The sequence below is a fragment of the Eptesicus fuscus genome, chromosome 20 (assembly GCF_027574615.1).
Source record: "Eptesicus fuscus isolate TK198812 chromosome 20, DD_ASM_mEF_20220401, whole genome shotgun sequence".
Lineage (NCBI taxonomy): Eukaryota > Metazoa > Chordata > Mammalia > Chiroptera > Vespertilionidae > Eptesicus > Eptesicus fuscus.
This window is the reverse complement of record NC_072492.1, coordinates 12076988-12089865: the sequence shown is the minus strand read 5'-3', so window position 1 is coordinate 12089865 and position 12878 is coordinate 12076988. Positions and strand designations below refer to the sequence as shown.

The window sequence follows — 12878 nt, the reverse complement described above, 5'->3', positions numbered from 1 at the left end:
ATGGCAATTCTCACTTTGTGGCTCACTTAGAAAATGGTAAGTGGAAGTAAAGTGGTTAAACCAAGAAGCTTCTCCCAGCTGGAGGGATTTGGCCTTGGGGCTTCAGGCTGAGGGGTCCATACTTATAACCCATTTGCAGTTCACCAGCCAGGAGCCTCCAAATAAAAATAATGAACTGGAAAGATAGTAAAAATCTCATGGTTATTTTAAGGAGTGACAACAAAGGAACTAATAAATTCCAACTTCCGTATCTTCTTTTTTAAAAATAAATCTTTATTGTTCATATTATTACAGGTGTTCCTCTTTTTCCTCCCCCCCAATAGCTTCCCTCCACCTGATTCCCCACCCTACTCCATGCCCTTACACCCCGCCACTGTCTTCATCCATAGGTGTAAGACGTTTGTCCAATCTCTTCCCACACCCATCAGACCCTCTTTCCCCTGAGAATTGTCAGTCCATTCCCTTTCTATGTCCCTGATTCCATTATATTCACCAGTCCATTCTGTTCTTCAGACTTTTTATTCACTTGATTTTTAGCTTCACTTGTTGGTAGGTATGTATTTGATGTCTTTTTGTTGTTCATAATTTTTACCTTTTTCTTCTTCTTCCTCTTCTAAAAGAATACCCTTCAGCATTTCATGTAATCCTGGTTTGGTGGTGATGAACTCCTTTAGCTTTTTCTTGTCTGTGAAGCTCTTTATCTGACCTTCAATTTTGAATGATAGCTTTGCTGGGTAGAGTAATCTTGGTTGTAGGTTCTTGCTGTTCATCACTTTGAATATTTCTTGCCACTCCCTTCTGGCCTGCATAGTTTCTGTTGAGAAATCAGCTGACAGTCGTATGGGTACTCCTTTGTAGGTAACTAACTGTTTTTCTCTTGCTGATTTCAAGATTCTCTCTTTGTCTTTTGCCTTTGGCATTTTAATTATGATGTGTCTTGGTGTGGTCCTCTTTAGATTCCTCTTGTTTGGGGTTCTGTGCACTTCCTGAACTTATAAGTCTATTTCTTTCACCAGGTAGGCAAAGTTTTCTGTCATTATTTCTTCTAATAGGTTTTCAATATTTTGCTCTCTCTCTTCTGGCACCCCAAAAATTTGGATGTTGGTACACACCCCCTCCCGCTCCCTCGTGTGATTTCTGTGAGGTGAAGTGCTTGGCACACTGAAAGGCTGTGCAAAGCTGAGGAAATAATTATGTTCCCGTTTATGAAACAAGGCATTATTTTAACTCTCAGACACCATATGCTGTTAAAGGGAGTTCCTTGTTTTGGCTCTGGGTAAACTGGGTTTGAGCTGGGACCGGGAGCTGGAGGTTTGGGGATCAGGAAGGCCAGGAAGAGGAACCCAGTGGGCCCTCTCTTTTCTGGGAGGGGCTGAGAGGGGAAGCTGAGGATCTAATATCCTCAGGTGTAAAACAGGGAGCTCAGGGCATGTTGAGATGGTGTCAGAGCACAGCTGCTCTGAGTCCGTATATTCTTCTGAATTCTGCTATCGGCTTCGCCAACTGTCAAAGCAGGACCCAATTCTTGGAGTACTTACTCCTAAATCCTGCTCACAGCACCACGTGTGAGAGCACTCACTGCTCCATCCTGCCTGCTGGTCCAAGGGTAGGAGCACAGGTCCTGATCCTGCCCTACTATGCTAACTATCAGGGCTGAGCCCCTCTGCCAGGGGCTGGACCTTCTTGGACACTGGGTGGTAGACAGAGAAGCCATGAGAAGTTGTGGGTGTATAAGAGTGAGTCTTCATTGTAGGAGCCAGTGGCCATATGGCCACCAGACAAAACAGTTCTTCACAACCAAGTCTCAATAGGCAGCTGCACACCAGTTGATGAACAAATACATCTTTCTCACAAAGTAGCAGGAGCCTCTGTACCCACAGTCATTATCTGAGCAGCCGCACGCTGCCTCTATACCCACCGCCTCACATAGCAGCGGCCTCTGAGCTCCTAACCTCAGCAGCCTCAGTAGCCTCTCTCTAGCCTCTGTAGCCTTTCCCCCTTTTCCACACCACTCTAGCTGGTCAGTCACATGGATTATAGCACTTAGACAAAAAGGCCTCTTGCCAATAGTAACATCATATTTTGGCTACAGAAAGGCACATGTGCACAGTGTACTGTGAGATTGCTGTCCTTGCACCTGTGTATGGCATCTTAGCCTTGAACATACTGATTAAGATTCCCATATTCAGAGTGGCCTTGGTCATCGGCGTGCTAACAACAAGGCCTTCACTTTCTAATTGACCTTGAGTATCCGGTGACTCTGGCATGGCTCTCAGAGATGGGAATGGTGGTGATGGTGGCATTCTTCCCATTTTAAAGATGACTAATGGAGGCCAGGAAGCTGAGCTACTTCCCCCAAAGCCACACGCCTGAGGCAGCTGAAGGAGAACGTGAAGGCTTGGCACAGAGCACAGCGCTCTTTCTGTGCCTGCGTCGAGGGAGAACTGAAAGTGACAGTTGCCTGATTTTTGGTGTCTGCCTCCTTGTGATGAGGAAGGAGAAGTAGCTAATGTTCATTAATCTGCAGCCAATGTTGCTCAAAAACCCGAGCGTGATTTTTTTTCAAGAGAACTCATGACAAATCTGCGTGTGAGGCGACCCAGGACTTTGGGGAGCCCCTGGATGAAACCTCCTGAAGGCCCTGCTGGACAGGGTGCTCACGCTGTGAAAGGGGCCGCTGAGGCTGAGAGGAGAAGGCCTGCTCCTGAAGGACGGGAGACATGGGTTTTCCTCTCCTCCTGGCCTGGCCAGGGGACCCTGTGCAAGTCACCTGCCTCTCTGAGCTGCGGCTGCCCACTTGTGCTCTGCCTCCTTACAGGGCTGTGCGGGTTTTATAGGATTGGAAACATGGACATGCTTTGTAAGCTCATAGGGCTGTGCAGTGTCTACGCAGGAGCTATGGCTCCGATGTCCCTGAGTCCCAGGCCCAGAGGCAAGGCTGCCCTTGCCAGGGCAGGCACCTGGAGCTGGGGAGAGTGGTACAGGCTCAGAGTCCGCAGCCGCCCCACGGCCGTGCCGGTGAGTTTCTCTGAAAGGAGCCTCTGGCCAAGGGGTGAGCCAGGGCTTAGGGACAGGTGCATGCCGGTCGGTGCTTCTACATGGTGACATCTCATCCTTCAGACCTGCCAGCGCCAAGTGGCAGGGGAGACCGGCCGCTGTGACGAGAGGACCCACCGGAGTGTGGCAGCCCCGAGAGGGAGTGGGGACGCTCACCTGCACTGGAACCGAAAGGCAACCTGACTTCTGTCACTGGCTGCGGCCAGCAGCATCTCTTCAGAGTCAGGGAGGGCTCATAAGGAGCTCCTTGGGGAGCAGGACTAGGTGGTAAGGAAGGTGGCCACATCCGGCAATAGCTGTGTCCCCATCTGTCTTGGGAAGCGGAAACCAGGAGGTAGGACATGGTGCCTATCCCCTCCCAGCCCCCAGCAACCTGTCATCTTGGGTGGCCACCCTGGGAGACCCCCCCTCCCTGCAGTGGGGCCATCAGACTCAGCAGTAGTCTCGGCTGGTGCCCAGGTGCCAGGATCAAGCCTGACTTGAGGCGGGAGGTGTCCAGCCTCCCCCTCTGGGCAGTATTGGTCCTGCCGTCACCATATCAGACCCTGACGCTGGGGCTGAGTTATGCTAACCAGACCTCAGTCTTCACTGGAGCCCCGGCCCTTCCCGCTCCTCCCCGCTAATGCCACGTGTTCCCATATCTCCCAGCTGGGCCCTTCCTAGCTTCACCTCTTTTAGTTAATATAGGACTGTTTCCCTCTGCAGGCGGAACCCCCCGCGCCCTTGTTGGCTGCCCCTTCTCCGGGGCAGTGACCCGTCCTTGGACCCCAGCCCCGTGTTGGTGCCTGTGGGGCCCAGGGACTGGAAGCAAAGCCACATGTGCTGAGGGCACGTTTTGCTCCTGGTCCTTTATACAGCACAACAGCCTGATGAAGCGGGTTTTCATTATTCCCATTTTACAGAAGAGGAAACTGAGGATGAGAAAGGCTAAGTGACTTACACAAGGTGACATGAGTGGCGGGGACCAGATTCCAACCCACATCCCGGGGCTGCATGGCTGTGCTGGGTGCTGGTGCAGTGACCACAATGCCCTCAAGCCCAGGGGGCTGTTTCCTGACCTAGCCATCTCCCACTGGTGCCGGCTCCTCCACAGCCTGTCACTCAGCCACAGGTTTCCTGCCAGGCCGGCTCTGTGACGAGGCTTCAGATGTTCCTTCTGGAAGCTTAACCTTGAATCTGTTTCTCTGCTCTTCTCAGCAATTCCATGCAGTCCTTAAGTGAAAGGAAGAGTCAGGGACAAAAGCATTTAGAAAAGAAAAGTTAACCCCTCCCTCCCCCCCCTCCCCCCAAAAAATCACAAAAAACCCAAACCACAAAACTACCTTGTAAAGAAGTTCAAGGGAGTCAGACTTCGGGAGGAAATAACACAACAGGAATTTCAAGAAAAGAGCGCAGAGCAAACTTGCCCAGGTTACTGCTCGGGCCGAGTCCATTCATGGTGGGAAGCAGCCGTGCACTCCCCTGCTCCAACGCCCTCAAAGGCGGTGACACACCTTCAGGTATCAGCCGCAGAAGCCGGGGGTAAAGTTGGCTTTGGGAAGTCAGCAACTCTAGGAAAGGCCAGGGACTTCCTTTGTTCTGGGGCCGAGAACTAGGCTGGGTGATCTTACTTCGCTTCTGTTTCCTGGCTGGGAGACACGGTGTGCTCACTTATTCATGACAGCGGCAGCCTCATGTCCATGTTCTAGCCACTCTGGTCTATGTGCAGGGTCCGTTGTTCTGTCTGAAATGTGGACTTCTGTGCATGTTATTCTCTTTGGGTGGCATCTGCTCCTGTCCCACACCCTTCACCTGGATACTTAACCTTCAGTGTGGGTGCCCCTCTCTCCCCCTCTCCCTCCCCCCCCACCCTAGGCTGGGATCCCCAGCCCCAGTGCTCCTCTGAGACTAGTCATGGCACTTGCCACCCTGAATGGCGACTGCTTCCTGAGTTGCCTGTCTTCCCCACCAGCTGTAAACACCATCAAGTCAGGGACCATGTCTGCTCTGCTCTCCATGATATCCCACCGCCTGGCGTAAGTCTGGACACAGCAGGTGCTTGTGTATGCACAGGGCTGAAGGAAGGAAGGAAGGAGGGGTAATGAGGACAAAGCCAAGAGCAGAGAAAGCCCATGCGGGTAAATAGAGACCTTCCTGCATGTTGGTCCCGAGTCCCCTTTAACTGACACCCTCTGGACGCATCCCGTGCAGGGCGTTCTCCCGGTGAGGGGTGGGGTGAGGGGCAGATTGTGGGGGTCTTACCAACCGCAACACGACCTTGTCCCCACTTCTCCGCCTTGTCCATGGAGAGAGCGTGGGAGACGTTACCAACTGCCCCGCCTGCCTCGCTGAGTCCGGGGACATTCCTGCCCACCAAGCCAGGGAGTGAGCTCGACTGGCGTAACCGGTGTCAGGAAGAACAGAGAATGCCAAGCTCACAGTGTTAACACTCCCCTCCTCCCTGAGAGATGTGGGGATCCGGCTGGAGGTCACCTCCATGGGCGGGGGGAGGCGGGGGTCGCGGGTGTCAAACAGCACAGACCTGAGCTCTAGTCTTCCATGTGGGGCTGTGTGACTTGAGGCAAATTTCCTACCCTCTCTGAGCTTCCTTTTCATGGTACCTAATGACAGGGCCGTCTAGGACTCACCTTTCATTGCTGTGGGGCTGGGAAGGGGCAGGGCCCGGGCTTCTCTAGGTGGGGTTGCCTACCGCTCAGCGCGTGGCCTTGCCCATTAATAACAGCCCTGAAAACGTGATTGGTGAGCTGAAAAGCTCTTTGCAGCCCCCCCAGATTCCGGACTTTAAAATTCCTTCATAAGTGAGGTGATTGAGCCGGGCCCTGAAATGCACTCTGTCCTCACTAACTGGACAATTGCCGCGTGTCACTGACGTGTGTTATTATTTCCTCTGCTGCAACGCGTGTCTTTTTAGAAGAAAATTAGGACTGTCAAGCACCATTACGCGATGAACCCCGCAAAGGGGCAGCCAAAGGCAGCGCATCAAGCTGACATCCCGCAGAGGTAGCCACGGGGAGCATTGGTCTGGGGCCGTCATCGCTGATGTGAGGAGGACAGCTCCACGCAGAGGTTTCCCTCTCGGGGACTCTCCCCTCCCCCCCCCCCCCAGGCCCTGCAGTGGAGGGAAGAATTTGGTACAACCTCTGGCTTGAGGAGCAGGACCCAGTTCTGAAAGTGCCCAGACTCCTACGCAGAAACCTGCACAAATGAGAAAGACTGAAGGGCAGGCGGGCACCGTGATGGGAATGTCTCCCTCTGGCCCCTCAGATGTCATGGCCACATCGTGTAACCCGTAAGAGGTTGGTCCCTTTTGGATGTGAGCAGACAGACTTGGGAAGAGTCCAGCCTGGAACTGGGTGCACCTGCTCTCTCCATACGCCCTGCTGCCTGCCTTGCGGGGTCTGTGAAATACGGATGGGGAGGCCATCGAGGGAGGGGCACGGGGGCTCTTACCCAGGGCGGGAGGAGGCCAGCCTGGGATTCTGGGGATTGGCCAGCCACTCAGACACAGTCTTTCCTTTCTCATTGTTGGCTGGCTGCTGGAGGGGGCCTGGATAGATGGGACACAGACAGTCCTGCCGTGGTGGCTAAGGAATGGCAGCTTCGCAATTCGTCCTCACGGGCCTGCTCAGTGGCTGAGAGTCCCATAAGCCCCACACTGTTCTCAGGGCTGCCCTGCCCATCCCCTCCTCCTCCTCCACGTCCCTCCTCCCCTGGGACCGCACATGGAACTGGGAGAAGCAAGGGCCGGCCTCACATGTGAGGGAATAAAGGCTGAGCTGTGACAGTCCTGTCTGCCTCACACAGAGAGGTTTTATGTAGTTTTTGGCATTTACAAATCCTTTGTGAAAAGGTCACCTGTTCTTGGAATCTTTTATTAATGCTGAAGACTGGCCCCGGAAATGTCATTCTTTTTACCATGATATTTACTCAAAAAGTATGACTAAGCATCTGCACTTCTGGCGGCAGCTGGACCTGAACTGGGCTGGGGGGTCCTCAAGGGACAAATGGATGCCGGTCTCCCTGGAGCTGTTGGGGCTCCACCTCCCCACCCAGAGCCCAAGTGAGGGGAGGAGAGAGGGACAAGGGCCACACACCCTGGGCACCTGCTGCCCACTTCTCCCTGTCATCCTAGCTCTTCATCACCTCCTAGGCGAAGACCCACAGGCTAGAGCTGAAAAGGATCTTGAGATCAATGCCCTCATGTTATTTATTTATTTATTCATTTATTTATAATTCGTTATTGTTGAAAGTATTACATGTGTCCCCATTTCCCCCTCCCTCCACTGACTTCCTCCAGCCCAGCCCCACCCCCCATCCCCCACCCCTGAGATCTCTTCGGAAATTCAGTTGCTGTCTGTGGGCGCCTGGCCAGCCCTTTTGTGCCTCCACCCCTCCTACCAGTCTCTATGCGGTCTCACTTTTGGTCCTCGGGTGTCAGGGCTCTCTCCAGCGAGTCTTCTGTTGATTATTCAGGAATTTTTTCTATGTTTTAGTTGTTATTGGGAGCATGTCTGTGCAGCACCCACTTCCTCCTCAGCCATTTTTAATCTCTCCGCCTTATCAATGCCCTCATTTCACAGATGTGGAGACTGAGGCCCAGAGAAGGGGAGGTGCCTGCAGTGACCCCAGCAAGTAGGGGGCAGAGTGAGACTAAGACCACGAGTCCTGGCTCCCGGGTCAGCTCCCTTTCTCCCAGGCTGTCACCTGGTCTCTCTCTCACGCTGAGCCTGGGAAGAGGCAAGAACTTCTCTTTAGGTCTGAGGTTCCGGTTCCTGCACTCAGGATCCAAGGCAGTATGTGTCGGGGAGACGTGGGCATGGGCGACCCTATCCCGTGCCCTCGCCTGTCCCCCCTTCCATCTGCCTTCCTCCTCCGGGGCACGTAGTGCAGGAGGCCTTCCCTCAAAGTCCTCCCTGTTTCCCTTCCGGATGGTCCTGGCGGGTTTGGGACACAAGAGTGGAGTCAGGCCGTCATAACCAAATGCCATAGACTGGGTGGTTTAAACAACAGACATTTATTTTCTCATGTTTCTGGAGACTGAAAGTCCAAGATGGGTGCCAAGCGTGTTGAGTCCCAGTCGGGACATTCTTCCTGGCGTGCACCGCCCCCCTCCTCACTGTGTCCTCACATGCCTCTTTGCATGCATGTGGGGTGGGGGTGGAGTGGAGCAAGCAGTCAGGTGTCTCTTTCTCTAAAGGCACGAATCCCATCCTGGGGCCCTACCCTCATGACCTCATTAACCCTAGTTATGTCCCCAGGGTCCCATCTCCAAATACCACTACTTTGAGGATTAGGGCTTCAACTATGAATTTTGGGGCAACATAAATACTCAGTCCATAGCACCTGCCCCTTCACAGGGGTTTTTGAGGGGCTTGGATTGAAGACACACCGACATCCCTGTGAAATTAATGTGCAATCAGTAGGTTGTGTGCGTCTGTACATTTTTATTGTTGTTTTACCTTCGGGAGGAAACCAGGGAGAAAGAAGAGCACGACTCAGCCCGCTCAGCTTCTCAGGGAGCCTGGTTACATCTCGAGAGAGGAGTGAGCCTCCAGCAAGGAGACCCTGGCCAGGGGAAGCGAGAAGACATTTGCTCTTTCTCCCCACCATCGATTCCCCCTTCGGATGATGAGACCAAGGTCTGAGCCAACCACCACATCCCGTTTCGCTGGCCACAGTTTTTGGTTCAGGAGTGGGAGCTTGACGCCTGGCTGTCTAATCAGGGTTTCAAGGACTTTTGCAGGGACTCACTTTTCCTGATGGTTTTGAACCAGAGAGATGGGTGACAGTGCACATTCTTTAAGCATCTGAGTCTTCACGAGGGCAGGAGTTTTGCACATATGCTAAGGCCACTGCCTGGAACATAGATGCATGGATACGTATTTGCTACATAATATCTTTTTGAGCCCCTGTATCCCGCCATGCCTGACACCCACACTTAAGGGGAGGGGGAACATTCACACCACATGAGGAAAGTGAAGACCATGGGGCGTCACTGAGGATAGAACCGGTGACCCGAGAGATCCATGCCTTGCCCAGGATCACAGACGGTCAGAATGCAGAACCTGAGATAAATCCAGCTGTGTGTCCTCAAAGTGAGGTCCTAGGTGCACCCAGGTTTGCTCAGGGGCTCTGGAAAAGGCTGTGCTGGTGGAATCGTCTACAGACATGGAGATGGTATGGGGAGAAGGTGAGCATTTGGCAGCCTAGCCAGGCATTTGGTTAGTATTTGTCTGAAAAGAAGCCCAGATCTGGAACCACGGAGGTGCACCTCTCTCCACAACCCACCCAGGTGGAGGGAGCTGCCTCTGATGGCATGTGCCCCCTCTGTCCCAACACAGGGTAGAAATAAGACCTCTATGGGGTCCGCAGCTGCAGCGTTGTCGGTGCCCATGGGCCAGAACAGCATGCCCGTCGCACTCAGCACACAGGTGCCCATGAACTTGTTTTCCACGTGGGCGGTGGACTGCTCCAGCCCCACCTGCGTGCCCAGGCTGTGTAGCCTCACCTTAGCCAAGCTGCTGATCTACAAGGAGCTGGAGAAGGCGCTCAGTGCTGTGGTGATCACTGTTAAAATGCAGGACTCCAAACGCATCTTGAGGTCAGACGAGATTCTGCTGCCCCCTAGTGGTCACGTGAAGACCGACCCGGTGCTGACCTTCTCCCTGTGGTACCCTCACTCCCTCAAGAGAGAAGGCAACAACTTACAGATCATGCTGCAGCAGAAGCAGCGCCTAAAAACCAGACCCTCCTGGGTTACCGGACTCTCGCCGTGGGCACCATCGACATGGCTGAGGTGATGCAGCGACCCCTCGAGGGTGGCCAGATGCTGAGCCTCCATAGCACCATCATGGAGGCATCTGCCCACGTGGCTGAGGTCAGCATCTCCTCCCTGTCCAGCCAGCCCATCGACCCCGAGGACAGCACCCAGAAGGCCGGCCTCAAGGCCAAGTCAAGGGTTCATTACTCGGGGATGGAGTATGACATCTTCTCAGATCAGCAGACCAGCAATGATCCCAGGCACGGGCAGGACCAGGAGGAGGAGGACTTGGACTTTGAGGAGCCCAAAAAGCAGCGCCAAGGAGAAGTAAGATCGCCATTGATGACCAGGCAACAAGATGCCAACAAGAAAGTTGGGGCGTGGCTGCGCAGGGTGCAAGTGTGGAAGGAGGTCCTGGACTCAGAGCAGGAGTCTTCGGAGCAGGTTCCTGAGGTGGAGGACCTGGATCTGCTGTAGGACTCACTAGGGAAGCCCAGTGACAGTGGCCCATGAGAGTGTCCTCAGGACCCCGAAGCCCTGGCTCAGGCCATACTTGGAAGACCTGTCCCAGCCCAGCTCTCAGACGGAGAGCTAGAGCATCCACAGTGCCAGCGCCAGAGGAGCCTCCAGGTCCAACCCAGGTGATGGAGAAGACGAGCCCCAAGCCACCAATGAATAGTGTTCTGGACTCAGTGGTCTATAGCACACCGAGGGAGCAGCTGGCACAACCCTGGGACTGTCAAGAGGCAGAGACCTCTGCCCAGGACGTGTTCACTGAGAAGCTGCCACCCAGTGGGCGCATCACCAAGACCGAGTCTCTCCTCATCCCCTCCACCAGATCCCAGGGGAAGCAGGCGGGCCGCTGGGGCTGGAGCACATCCCTGAAGGAGTGGCAGGTGGCACAGCCAGGAACAAGCGGGCCCACAGCCTGGACAACAAGCACTGCCCCGACCCGCTGAGCCAGCTGCAGATCCCCAGGGAGACGGTGTACGACCAGCTGAACCACATCCTCATCTCTGACAGCCAGCTGTCCCAGAACATTTTCCTCCTCAACTCCTCTGACTGGCAGGGGCAGTTCCTGTCTGAGTCCTGCAGCAACACATGCTGCCCGGGGTGTGCACCTGCTCCAAGGCTGAAGTCCAGGTGGCCTTCAGCACCATCATCTTGTGGATTCAGAGATACTGTCACCTCAATTCCCAGCCCCTGAACCCTGTGAAGATCGTGGTGGCAGGGGCACAGCAGTACTTCAGCGCTCTGCTGTGGCTCTTCCTAGAGCTGCTATCCTACAACCTGCCCCCACCCCCATCCTTGGTTGGGCTACATGCACTTTCTGGTCATCCTGCTGAGTTCCCACCCCGTGGCCAGGCACCTGGGCTCCATGCATTACCGCTACAAGAACTTCTTTCAGGACCTGGCCAGGCGGGACCTGTTCTACAAGGAGGCCCAGAGGGCTGTGCAGGACACGCTGGGCATGGTGTTGAGAATCACACAGTACATCGCAGGGCCAACTGTGTCCATGTGGCCACACTCACCTACAAATAGAAGAGCCCCAATGAGGAGTCCTCGAACTTCATTCCCTTCATGTGGGTGGTGGAACTTGCAATAGTGAAACCATCCTCAGCCATATCAGGAGATTCAGGTGATTGGTCCGCTTGGGCTCCAGCGTGCTTTCACTCAACCCGCCATACAGGTCTCTTGCCAACCCCACCTACCACCCCAAGCCAGGGTGTTGGCTCAGAGCTGATGGGGCTGCAGGTGGATTACTGGACAGCAGCCCACCCCACACTCAGGAAGAGAGACTCAGAGAACCAAAACCAGGCTACTGCCAACAATACCCTCAAGCTCACTTTCCACTCTCTCCAGGCCAGCAGGCTGCCAGCAGTGGTGAGGCTGCAGCCACGCGCACCATGTCCATGACTGTAGTCACCAAGGAGAACAACAAGGTGACATGTTTTCCCAAGAAAACCAAGGATAAGGATGTGGAATCCAAAAGCCAGTGCCTGGAGGGCATCAGCCACCTGATCTACAGGGCCACGCACCCACAGAACATACTGCAGGTCCTTGTCAAATGTGTGGAATAACGTGAAGTTCCAACACCAAGTACTTCCCCATCTGCATCTTCGGACACTCCAATTCCACCTTCTAGCCCTGCCTGTCGCCCTTGCCTTTGCCCTGTTGAGGCCAGGCCTGGGAGGGCCCAGCTGCTTTTCTGTTAGCATTTCAGTTTAGCACAGAGACAGACCCTGGAAACACAAAGAGAAACCTTCTTAAGTGCGAATGTGCTCACAACCTGGAAACTAAGGTGGCGGGCCCCACAGGGAACCCCCAACTGCTCTGCTGATTACCCAGAATGCTCTGGCTCTGGCGAGCGGGAGGTCAGGCGGGCAGTGTTGAACTGGAGAATCAGGAAGGTGTGGCCTCAGGACCCCTAAACTCACCAGAGAGAAGGGTTATCTCGCCTTCAAGATCTGCCTTTCTTGGAAGCCAGGACTCTGCTTCCATGGGGAGTCAGCTTCAGTGTGTGCCCAGGCTCAGCACTGGGTGGCCAGAGGCCAAGGACTGGACCTCCCTTGGGGGCATCCTGAGAGAACATGAAGACTGGTCACCCCAGCACTGGGCCCTAACTCCCAACAAGCCTTGTGGCCCAGCACCCATCCACTTGTGGTTCCTAGTAAACTCCAGCAGCACAAGGCAAAAAAGAACCAGTAGGGTACAGACCGCCAAAAACACTGACTGGAAAAACTGGTCAAATACCTGGTGCCCACTTTCCTGGGCACAGACCCCACTTTCCTTCTCAACTTTCTATGTTATTACAGAACATTTGCTACCACCCAACAGCTGTGGGACCAACTATTTATCAGGCGAGCCCCTGCCCCTCCACAGCACAGTGACCACTTGGCCACCTGCTTGCTGTGAGTCTTCAGGTCACTGCATCTCTCTGAGTGTTTGATCATTTGAACCATGGTGTGAACTGAGGCTGAACCTCATAGGGTTATTGTAGGGACTCTGTGGGGTCCTCCCTGGAAAGTGCTTCCTGGGTGCTTGGATAGTGAAGAGATGT

At 54.2% G+C, this 12878-nt stretch overlaps 1 pseudogene; it reads left to right on the top strand.

Moving 5' to 3' along the window:
* Positions 1-9458: 9458 nt before the first annotated feature.
* LOC103299908 (phosphofurin acidic cluster sorting protein 2-like) lies at positions 9459-11898 on the top strand (annotated as a pseudogene).
* Positions 11899-12878: the final 980 nt, after the last annotated feature.